Source organism: Lepisosteus platostomus, chromosome 7 (genome assembly GCF_059453375.1).
Source record: "Lepisosteus platostomus isolate fLepPlt1 chromosome 7, fLepPlt1.hap1, whole genome shotgun sequence".
NCBI classification, from domain to species: domain Eukaryota; kingdom Metazoa; phylum Chordata; class Actinopteri; order Semionotiformes; family Lepisosteidae; genus Lepisosteus; species Lepisosteus platostomus.
Window position 1 is genome coordinate 7,833,244 of NC_142617.1, and position 13,339 is coordinate 7,846,582.

Sequence of the window (13,339 nt, forward strand, 5' to 3'; positions counted from 1 at the left end):
AACATATTTAAGACCATAAATAGAGCTAAAGATATGTTGAATTAATTCTTTGAAATAACTTATAGAGCAGTAGAGAATACCATAAACCTCCAAAATACATGTATAGTATAAAGTAAATTGTTTCTAAGAATTAAAGAGTATTGAATCGGAAAATTAAACACCTAACCACTGATGCACATACTGTAGATAATTTTATTCTCCTTAATTTATTCATTACATTATTATACTTATACTTTTGTTTTAATTTAAAATAACATGGTTGTTTATCTTCTTATTAAAATAAAAAGCAGCTTTTTATTTTTGCACAAAATAAATCTAATGATACTCTATTTACAGAAATTCTAAAACTTTTTTATGCATTTTGCAATCTAGGATGATTGAGGCAGCTTCAAGCTAATTAAAATGGCCAGTTTTTATGGTGTGGTATCTCAGAATTAACAGTATTACAGTACTTATCAGTCATTATGTTTTAATATGAGGATCTCAGTATTGCCTGCTGGCAACTTGAACACTAGTGCACTGCAAAAACTATAGCTCAGTATTTTGGCAATCAATTCCAAACTCTCTTGGGAGAAACCTCTTCTGTTTCAGCTTTACTGTAAACCTGACTGTCACCAGATTTCCTAAAGAATTGTTTGGAGGTTGTTGTGGCAAAGAGTATTTCCATACACCCAATCTACTGCATGACATTTATCATATTTTATTTTACCTTCCTGCATTTGGATTTTTTGTTAAACATATAAAAATAATAAATTTTGTATTTATTTCGAATCCTAACATACTGTAATTAAATATGGATGCTGCCTTTAACCTACAGCACAATGTTAATGTTTTTCATTAAGCATTTTTTGTAAAATGCTGTGGGAGACAGGCATGATTTCACAGATGGGAACCTGAAAAGCAGCTTGTGTCTTTCATGCTTCATGAAACAATGAAATATTGGCCTTGTTATGGAGCTCCGGGTTTTACTGGATGCTCTGGGGCTATTTTGCGTAATTTGGCAAAGTATTCCGATGCCGAAAATGTAAACAATGTAAAAATTCATGGAGAACTGTACATCCTGTCCAGAAAGGTCTAGAAATTGTAATAACCTGCTGCTAAGGGACAAGCCATGGATCTATGAGGCATAGAGTGCACCCACGTGCTGGGCAAGAGTGAGACTGGCAAACCTGAAGGCAGTGTGCAGACAGGGGAAGTGCACTGTGCTGCACACACACAGGGGAACTACACAGGCAGCATGCACTTGGGATCTGCACAGCAGCTGAGCACACAGCTTTGTGTTGTAGCCAGCTGGAGATCCAGGGAAGCACAGATGTGAATGCAGAGAGACAGCTGGGCTGTGGTGGGCTAGGGAAGCAGGAAGTAAGCAATCCGAGATCATGATCAAGCAGGCAGGGGTCAAAGCCAGTCAATCACAAAGCTTAAGCTTAGAGGAGATTTCCTCAGAGTAGTTGGAGTCAGCAAAGTGAGGGTCAGATCTGGGAGGACATACAGTAGTAGAGAAACCAAAAAGGGAATATATGGGAGATGAGGTCAAAGCAGGCCAGGACCCACCCCATGATAAACACTGTAGAGATATCAAGCCAAGGAGTGATTCAGGAATGAGGTAGTTACAAAGCAGAGGTTAGGATTCCAACAATGCATGGGGTTAAAACAAAGCTACTGTATGATCTCAGATCTCAAGAGGCTCAGAGACTAAACCCCTCGTAAGAGTAAGAGTTTTTTATTCTGAACCACCTGAAGGGAGCGTGATTGTAAATCATTTCCAGGTGGTCCAGGTCAACTGTCAATTGGTATCTGTTGCAACCGATGCTGAGAGACAGGTTAGAAGGTTATGTAACTAGCTGCCACATTAATGCTCGTTCTCCCTGCCACTCATCAGTAAAGGCGAGCATGACAGAAATGAATAAAACTACAGTATGCTAATTGATTGTAAGTACTGTACAATATTTAACTTCTAACACAGCCTAGCCATCTTTTGCCACAGCTTATTTTAGATAATTAATGCAAAACAACCTGAGATACAACACTTCTTGTGACATCTAATGTCTTTAATGGGGCTTAATGGTAAAGATCGTTTTTGCTTTCATGAAGGAAGCTTAACAAAACCATGCCTCATCAGACTTACCACTGAAAGTTTCACACAAAAGAAGAGAAAGCACTGATACAAGTCTGTTTGACAAAGTGTTATCTAATGAATCTTCAGAAACATCTGTTAAAAATAAGCTCCATTCATGAAAATACAAATCTTTTAATTTGTCTATGTAAGAAAAGCCAAAAGTGACTTATTTCATGAAGCACTGTCATCCCTTCCTATTAAAAAGATGGATATGCCAACAAACTTTCTTATGAAAACTTTTTTTTCTTCTTCTTGTGATCCCTACAGTATGTTTGTGTGCATTATGTGTATTATAACCATTTTAAGTCTATGGCATATATGGAAAATACATAAAGTATGCATTCTCTCTCTCAACAAGAGGTGCTTTATAACTGACAGTTTACACAGGAAAGGGATTTTCACTTAAACTAGAATAGAGCTAAATTTCCATATCTAAATCTTGTATTTATATTTGTCACAATAAGACCACACTCTTCCATTTCCTCTAAGATTGTTTATAGACAGTTATTAGTAAAATATTCACTACATAACTAACATCCTCAAGGAAACTGAATTTTGCTACATTTATTGTAAATGCTGCTCACGTTGGAAGTACTTCCAAATCTTTTCCTTAAAATTAAATATTTCAGCACATTTTTAGTACACCAGCAGCATGGGTTTTATTTATTTTAGTTAAAACAACATTTTATTCTCTGCTGTTGTTTCCGACTAACCAACATTGCACTTTATATTCTGTTGCAGGTTTGCCATTTATAATTGAAAAGGTTTGGTCTTTCACTGATCAAATTTAATATTCTGTCAGGGATCAGACTAAATTAGATCATATCTTCTTGGAGCTCCTGAGAACAGGCATATCCTGGTATTTTCTAGCAATGACATGCATACAGTAATCTCTGTGACAGTAGAACCAATGAACACAAAAGCTAAGACTAGAGGGTCACGACAATAACATCTTCAGCATTTACTTTATACTGCACATATTGTAACATACAATGTCCTGTATACTGTATTGTTCAGCACCGAATAAAAAACACGAGACTATAAAGAAGCACAGGAGTTTTACATAGAAAGCTTAAAAAGGAATTGTGATAGAAAAAAAAATCAAGGATGTAATACAGTATCAGCTGTTCATTCAGACGACAAAATAGTCATCAAAACAGGGAGAAAACAAGGCTTGAATATGGTTATTTCCTTTTTTAATTTTGAACTAAAAATGTCTGAAAAATCTTTAATGCAGTAGCTAAGTGGATTTTACACACAAAAGGTCCTAATCCTACATTTTAAAACACCCATTTTGTAATCTTTTACCAATGTATTGTTCTGGAGCGAAGCACGGTAGCAGTGCTCCCCTTTGCTGAGGAGCTACAGTACTATATTTATAAAATAGAAATAAAATTGTCTCTCAATGTAATTTTTCACTAACTACATATTGATTTACTTTATTAATCAGCTTTTTATTTACACTGCAGACAGAGTTGGGAGCAAGCTGCAAACAAATATGTTTTGTGGTTTAAAAAAAACCCATGATCAAAGCACTTTTTTTGATCAAACTATTAGCCTATTCAAGCATCAGTCAGCTTTTAGGATAGTGCACTATTCTATCTTTTTAGACATCCACTCATCGATCCATTTTCTAACTGCATTCAGCATTATGGGGGAGCCAGAGCCTATCCTGGCAAGCAACAGACGCATGGCAGGATACACTCTAGTATACACACAAGTCCCTGGTATATATTGCACAAATGTACAGTTATAAACAGGAAAAAGAAAAAGAATAGATGTATCAGTTAACTGTTCAGTCCAGAAACAGGTCACTGTCAATTGTGCCTCTGCCCAGACGCAAGGTGGATGCGTTGTACAATCTTATGGCAGAAGGCAAGAATGACCTCCTGTAGCGCTCCCTGTCGCACCGTGGATGGATCAGTCTATTGCTGAATGTGCTTTTCATTTCTACAAGCATGTCATAGAGGGGATGGGAGACTTTGTCCATGATGGCCTCTAGTTTGGACACCATTCTCCTCTCAGCCACTACCTCCAGGGGGTCCAGACCAGACCCAATGACAGAGCTTGCTCTTCTGATAAGCTTGTTCAGCCTGTTAGAATCCACTGCTCTAATCCCAGGGCCCCAGCATACCACAGCGTAGAAAATGGCACTCGCCACAACCGACTGATAGAACATATGTAGCATCTTACTACATACATTGAGGGACCTGAGACTCCTCAAGAAGTAAAGTCGGCTCTGACCCTTCTTGTAAATGGCCTTGATGTTCTTAGACCATTCCAGTCTATCGTCGATGTGCACTCCCAGGTACTTGTACTAGTCCACCATCTCCAAGCCACTCCCATGGATGTAGACAGGAGTAGGTTTGACCCTTTTCCTCCTGAACCTCCTGAGTGGTTCTCCCCACACCACTCCACAAAGCTGCTGACCGGTCCTCTGTACTCCTCCTCCTGCCCACCCTTGATACATCCCACAATTGCAGAGTCATCTGAGAACTTCTGCAGGTGGCACGACTTTGAGTTGTATTCAAAGTCCGAAGTATAGAGGGTGAAGAGGAACGGAGAAAGAACTGTCCCCTGAGGAGCCCCTGTGTAACTTACTACCTGTTCAGACACACAGTTCTGAAGTCTCACAGACTGTGGTCTGCCTGTCAGATAGTCAGTGATCCATGAGATCATGGAGGCACCGACTTGCATCTCCTCCAGCTTTCTCCTTAGAAGTAAGGGCTGGATATTATTGAAGAGACTGGAGAAGTCGAAAAACATAATCCTTACAGTGTTGCCAGCCTTGTCCAGGTGTGAGTAGGCCCTTTGCAGCATGTAGATGATTGTATCCTCCACACCAACACTGGGCTGGTAGGCGAACTGTAGGGTGTCCAGTGATGAACTGACCAGGGGTCTCAGGTGGGATAAGACCAGCCTCTCCAATGTCTTCTTGACGTGAGAAGTCAGAGCAACTGGTCTGTAGTCATTAAGGACAGAGGGGCGCCCTTTCTTTGGTACCGGGACCAAGCATGATGTCTTCCAGACCACAGGGACTCTCTCCAAGAGCAGGCTCAGGTTGAACAGTCGCTGGAGCACTCCGCTCAGCTGATCAGCACAAGCCCTCAGAACTCTGGGACAGACGTTATCTGGTCCTGTGGCCTTACCCTGGTGCAGCCTCTTCAGCTCCCTCTTCACCTGGTCGGCCTTGACGGTCAGACTGGCCGGGGGGATGTTGCTCATAGCGCTGTCAGTGCTGCAGGTGTTAATGGCGGAGGTGTTGGTGAGTGGGGGATGGGGGGGATGAGTAGCTTTTGGGGGTTGTAGCTGTAGGCGGCCATGATTGTGGGGGGATGGAGGAGGTGTTGGGCAGTTGCGGAAAATAATTTTCTGTAAAAACCGCACAAAACATTTACACTGTATGATGCCGGTTATGTATCCTGTATTTAAAAACAGAATCTGATAAACATTGGTATTACTGTACCTTCAGGAGTATGCATGCACTTCATGGATTTTAGCACTAACATAAAAATGGGTTTTCTCTGAAGAATTTCTTGTGTTTGCCTCTAGTTTGTGTATTCTTACCTAGCTCATGCACCCTGAAGAATGTGACAATTAATATGAAAGGCTCCACTGTAAAGCTATGTGTTTACTAAAATCGCAACAAATATCAAGTTTGTGATATCCATTTTTTAAACATTTTGAAAACTTGGTAATGTATTTCTTCATTTTACCTGAACTTCAAAAGACTTCTAAAATAGAAGTACTACAATCAAGCATCCCCTGAATTGGATAAAGCAGTGAGAAAAAGGATGGATGGATACAATCAAGCCCTCACAATGTCATAACCCTTTATATAATTTGACATCTTCAACAATAAAAAAGAATCAGATCTAAAACTTAAAGCAAGCATATTCAAGCAAATCAGTTTATAGAAAAGGTGTCTTTGCTGTTTCTATAGCAATGATGTCCTCTCATTATTTCAAAAATATTTTCAAATCTTCACTCTACAGTACCTGGATTTCAAAAGATTTCTAAAAAGACATGCATAGTGAGACTGATCCATTAAAGTATTTTCACATTCTTGCACAGATAAAATCGAAATTTCAATCCACCCATCAATCACAACTTACATACCCATTATTAGATGTCAGCTCTTCCTTTGTCAGAGGCCTCATGCACCAATCTGATTTAAACTAACCTTCACGTACAGTTTGTAGTTCTGTAATGGACAGAAGTCCAAACTGACGTTTTTATTCATTCTTGGACCAATTTCTACAGAAAATCACAAGATCTTAAAACATTGTTGAAAAAATACAATGGGTCACTGTAAGTAAATACGTTTAAGATTAATACTTTAGGGGGATTATTAATGCATATTTACCTTCATGATTAGAACTAAGTGGTTTCAATTCTTAAAGCTTTGCTAATTGTACCACAGATCATATCAAAAATGGCATCAATATATTTTTGCCCTTGACAAATGATGTTGGTTAATCATCCTCTGGAGCAGACGCAGAGAGCAGATATTCTGTCTCATTTTTAATTAAGTACATAATATTGTAGATATAATCAAGTGTCAGAAACACTTCTTCTAAAGAACTCTGAAATAAAAACTTACAGACTGCAAAATGAACAAGGAGGTATAACAATGCTTGTGAACTCAGAACAGGACAGAAAGAAAACATTAGGAGACAGCACGGAACTTGCTTTGCTTTTTGGGAACAATGTGATAAAACATGCTTCTTGATACAAAAGACAAATTTTACAAGTTAATTGACCAGGTGATTGCAAACATTTCAAGCATGACAAGAACCTAATTTCTCTATGTCTAAAAAATTTGTATTGCATCTAAAAATCCCTATTATTTTTCCATAATATCTGATGTGAGATAAAGTCCTGATGGTGAGCTACAGATGCAGCCATTCAAAACGAGCGAGGTACGCTGCGGTACAACGCAGTGGGCGTGTCACATCATAACACATCATACCGCATTATACCGCATGCAAATTAGATTATGTTAATAGTATCCAGAATCACCTTGTAAAACCGCCAGGTGGAGCTAATAAAGCTTAACCTCTCATGACAACGCAAACCGGGGTAAAGTAAGTTCAAAAATGATTTGGCACACCTGTAGCGTTTTCATGAAACCTCCTAGAGTTACGAAAACACTTGCTTTGTGTACAAAGTATATTGTGAATGTTTTCACAGCCTTCACTATGTTGTTTTTACGCCATTTTTTTACCACACACAAATATTCTTCTGTCCATATCTTCGCAAGGGAAACAGTGCGAATTTTAATACTTATTAAATGACCGCGGGTACTTTTCCTCCCCCTCTACATTCTCAGAGTAGAACAGGCTAACCTTCTAATGAAAGACAGTCCCCCTTCCTCTCACGGACAGGAAAAGTGCCCGCAGGGACTTACAGTAAACTTAATATAAGCTTAATATGGTCAGAAGGAGCATGTAAGAACTTTTCTGAAATAACCACAGACTTTGATGCTTAAAATGTTTAGAGAAAAGGTTGAATACTGGTGTGTATTTTTTCTTTAAAATACCAATACCAGCCATATACAGTTTACATGATATGTTTATGTTCCTAAATTAATATCGTTTATGACCATTAGATGCGTTTTGCTCCTTTTCTTTTCATGCTCAGCTACTAAAATTTCCCTTTAGTTGTAAAATTCCATATAAATATTCAATACTAAGTGGATTAAAACGTGAACAGTAAAGAGATAAAATGATTAAATCTTTTCAATAACGACCAATGCACCACGAGTGCCCCTTTCGGTCATTTTGGCCAGCCAATCATGAACCGGAGTATGCCGCGGTGGCTTGTGGGTAGCTGCATGCGGAACAGGTTTGTACCGTGCAGTTTGAATGGCTACATCTGTATGTTCCAAAAGTGTCCGAGGTAGGGTTAGGGTTAGTGTCGGAACAACACCTATACATTTCCTAATGCATTTGCTGTGCTTTAGGATGTATTTGTAGCGCAGGAAAGGTGTTGTTTTGCCGTTTCCTCGAAAAACAAATTTGACCCAATTTTGACGTTTTTGCTAAGCCGCGCACCTGTCAAAAATGGTTGAAAATCAAAATTCTCAATCCACACTTTGTAAATGCTAAACTTTCTTCTTTTCTGTTTTTAAACCTAGAGGAAAGTACAAGTTTGGCCATACTTTTCTGGTAATTGTACAGTATGTAGAAATCTCCATTGTTGCAAAAACAATGTTAGCATTTTTCTTTGGAGGCCTTATCACTCAATAACTGCAATAGCAGTACTGTCAGATGCATTCAGTTGATTATATTTCACTGTGTGTTTACAGTGTAATCCTTTATGATCTGCTTCACTACAAAATCTAAGAAAACTTCCTCTCATTTCTACTTAGAGTAGAGGCTTTGAAATAAATTAATTTGGTTATGCTCAAATTTGACCTTTAGAGAGTTTAACTGTTTGTCTGGTACAATACCACAGAAATCATAGAAAAATAAATGAAAAATACACTGAAGTCATTTAAGCCATTTTCCATCACAGGTTCATTTGTCTTCTTTTACTTAAATCCCTTTGAATTTTTTTTTTTGCCGAAGATGCCAAAGATTTCAGATGATTTCCAATTTCACTTGAGCTCAACGCTGAACAAAACATTTCCCAGAGCATGATCTTTGTGATTAATTTACTGGTTATAGCTGCCCCACAATTTCTTATGAAATGGCAGTGGCACCTGTCTGAACAATCCCTTTGAGAGTGAAATGGAAATTCCATCCATCTGATACCTAAGAACATTTAAAGTTAAAGGGCTATGATGAGTAGATGTAGGAATTAGCTGTACGAAAACCGACCCTAAGATGTAAAATGCATGCTTTATTACTCTATCCTATCAAACTTACAAAAAAAGTAACCTTTTGAGAAATTCTAAAAATGTTGATGTAAGTGAGAAGCAAATGAGTGATGTCCATGTTATGCTTTGCTCTATCAAATATTGAATTGAAAAATTATCATACTTTGTTTGCAAGACCTACAAAATACATTGTGATGATTGAAGGTGAACAATACACACACTATGAATCAATTTCTGATACTTAATTTCTTAAATATTACTGGGTAATTGCTCAAAAGCCACAAACTCAATACAGGTATACATATCTTTCTGACAGATAAATTGAAAATAGAACATATCAATGCAAATCCATGCCATTTGAGGCTTCAGTTGACAATATCTGTAGTCCATAAGATGCTGCACATCCTTGTTCACAGGACATGTACAGTATAATTGCTGCCCATTCCAAGCAATCATGGAAAGAGCAATTCTGAGTGACTCAGTGCAGGCCGAGCATTATGGTCTTTGGAATGCTTCATTTGATTAGCATTATATTACAAGTCAATCCTTTATCTTTAAGAACTGTACTCCATATTGTATTCACTGGAGGAGGACTAGCAGTTTTTATACTGTTATTTTGAGCACTAAGTGAGTAACTTCCACATTACATCAAGAAACAGGATGGGAGTTGTACAGAACATATCAAATTTAGTAAAAATTGTATATTGACAATATCTCAGATATTGATGACAAAAATGTATTTCATCCTGCAGATATACAGTACTTATAGGAAAAAGACCCTATTGGGAAATTCTGTATTAATTATTAGTATCTTTCTAATTAGTTTTAATACTGTATATATTTAACCTGGACAAATTATTTGACTGTAGGAAATTGTGTTTATGATGCACTTACGTTTAATGGTGTAAGGAGATGTTTAATGATATTTGCTATTTATAGCAAAGAAAACAAATAGGAATGAAAGCACAGTGAGAACAACAACAATCAAAATGTATTTCAATCTGATAGAGGTGGTCTGCCAGACCAAGCCCTGGCCCCTAGAGAGCTTGTTCTATAGTGCCTGGAGCGCATGTGTGGGTAAAAGCACAGCACATTTTCCCTGTAGGAATCTAAGTAATTGCTTTTCAAACACAAAGTAACAAACAGAATTGCAGCCTGTCAATAATAAGAGCTGTGGGTGCTGGATAAGGCATGGAGTCAATGGTGCACACAAGAACACTTAAGGCTCTGCAGCAGATGAGGGGTCTGTGTCTTTGTCACTATGCAATGTGAATTTAAAGAGATGTTTCCAGTTCCACCATGGTCAATCGCAGCTCTTTTTGTACTATTTTAGACCTCTTTCTCCACACCTGTATAAAACTTATACTACATTCACACAACTGTTACTTTTGTCTACTAATGGATTATAGACAAAACAATACGTTAACCTTATCCATCCCCTCCCCCAAATGGCCAAAAGTCAAAATCAATGTCCTCCTGGAATGGATGTACCCTTCCTTATCTTGAGTTTTTATTTACATCTTACTCAGTACACACGTTAGAAATATATTGTAACGCAACGGGGGTTCAGGCGGGCGCCCTTGCCGCATTAGGTCGGCCCCACACCGTCGGGGGCTCGAACCAAGACTCCCGTGTCACTCAGCAGTTACCCAGCCCGGTGAGCTAAAGAGAGATCTCTTTACAGCCCAGGGGCTGTGGTCCTGCTATTACAGAGAAGGGCGGCGACATCACCACTCTGGTAAGCTGGCTCTTACACACCCTGATGGCCGTATGTATTACAATATATTTAGAACAAAAACAGGAACGTTTTGAGTCAGTTTGATTATTTCAGCAAAATAATAATGTGCTGTAAAATAATCGAACGAACTCAAATTTTTAAGTACATGTCCCAGTGAAATTAAGAAGCAAATACGTTTGTATCATGTTGTTTTTTCCTTTACCATTATTTACTTTTGTATAAAGTGTAAATTATGCATAGACTCTGCATGTCCCAGCATGGCACTTTTATTTAATAGTGTTTAAAACAAAAAAAAACACCTTGAGCAGGTGAAACTCATCTTGCCCTCTATTTCCTACCTACTGTATGAATAAATAAGCCACTTGCCAGTTTCGTTTTGCATAACACAATTTAGCAATTGCTCTCACAAATAGACAGGCCTTAACATGCAGATCTCCAGGGCTCCTTTCTTCCTCAAAACCCAGCTATTCAGCTGTCTCAGCAAGTCATGGAACTCCAGCCCGATTGGGAAGTTTAGAAATACGTATACAGTATACAGAAACATTTTACATGTAGTTAAATTTGAGGGTGACTGAAAATGTAGCAACTTGAATAGTTTTGGAAAACTATGAGAGTTCTGAGGTTCTCATTAAGGGGTTAGAATGGGGAACAACATAAGGAGCATGAAGAAGGTTTGCTTCTACACTGAAAAAAAAATGAAAGAATGAAAGTACACAAGGTTTCAGCAGAAGAGGCTTCTCCAGAATGAATACTTGAAGGCCTGCAGAAGGCCCAATGACAAAAAATAATTGATGTATTTTTATTGAAGAAACAAACTGTGAATTGAATGTTCTCAAACCAGGGGTAACATTATGAGTCATGACACCATTTCTCGGTGGATGTTTAGGCAGAATAAGGTTGTTTTTTACAACTGACCTGTTTTACAGACATCCACTGCAAATTATGTCTCATTCACAGTGGAATGATAAGTCAAGCACTTCAGCACTGCTGAATAGAATAGAATAGTCTTAAATCACTAAGTTAAACTAACTGGAAAAATACTCCATAATGTAAACTGGATGAGACGACAAACTTTGGTTTTTGCTTTTCACAAAATCTAGAGATGTAAAAGGGCAAGGCAAATCCTGGCCTACCATTTCTACTGTGTGTCCATCAAAGTTGTAGTAAGATCTAAAATATCTGCACGTAGTAGTGATTTAAAATATAATAAAGAGCTACTGTAAATGTGAGAGATATTATTTTTTGCTTGTACGTGCACTTGGTCATCAGTCATATCAAATTTCTTCAATAGCCATATGCTGCCACATTATCAAAAGATTATTTTGTCTCTACTTCAGTCACGTTTTTGACCCTTTAATCTCTGCCAAGAGCGGGTGCTTTCATGACTTCCTTAGGGACTGCATGATGGATAACTCTTGAGGAGCATGCCAAGCACAAACCATTGTTGGGTTGCACCTCCACAGCCATTAGCCCTTTCTTCCTTGGGGGCTCACAATTACTGTCCCGGTTGTTACGTCTTTAATGTCACATGGTATGCTGCTTTAACACAGTAAACTGTCATCAGCAGAATGTCATCAGTAAAAGAATAGGAAGCCAATGCAACAGGGGGGTTCATATTGTATTCAGAGCTGCAGTAAAGTTATTATTCAGGTATGACTGGAGATTCCAGTGGCCACAAGGAAATTGGCCAAGATCCATTTGGGTTGGGAGAGTTTGGTTCATCTGAGGTATCTGTATTCCCCATGCAGGGATTGAGCAGTCCTGCTCCTCAAAGCCTCAAAGGTTTCTGTTTGCTTTCAACTGGACTTTCAGTTGGTCTGCTGGATCATTGAATGTATTAAAACTTTGAGTAAACCAACTTCTTTTTATTTTCCTCTCCTAAAAACATATTTATTTTATGGAACCTCCAATTGAACATTATCAAGAGCCCAGATAGAACAATAACCATCCAATACTGGTATCATGAGGACCTGGATTAGGAAACCCAGCCCTAAAGTGTCTTGCTCTATGCCTTTGCAACTAATGGTAATTCCAAATAAATAAAAGATATCCCCAACAACAGACGCAAACAAGCAAACTTAATATGCGAAAGGGAAAATATAAATAGACTAGCATACACTGTATATATAATGTGTTTGTATATTGAACTACAGAAGAACCCGTGCATTAGGCTGACAACTAACATTAGCATCTGATCCCAGATTCAGCAGCGGGGTCCACTCTCTGCAGCTCCCCTGATACAGTACAATACTTTGGTTTGATGGGCCACCTGTGTCCCCTCCTCGGGCCTATTTTACATTGTGAATGAGTAAATAAGCAGTGACGTTGCCAAAGCACATCACTTTTACAGACTGGGGCTTTCAGAAAGAAATCGTGGCCAGGAAAAGCCATGTTTCAAAGGCTGTGACATCTGCAGGCTCCCTTGTTGGTGACGGGCTTGGAGACAGATAACAGACTGCACAAGATGCTGGAGCCTTTATCCTCCCTTCTGGACACTCAATTGCAGTCCATGCATGCAGACCTCCTTACCCCGTCTGCTAGCTAATGCAAATGGTAAAAATCACATTTGTACTGGATACAATATGGTTACCAAGCAAAAAAGTGTTTACTGTAGAACTTCAAAAATGTGGTGAGACTACCAGAGATAACTACGACCTGG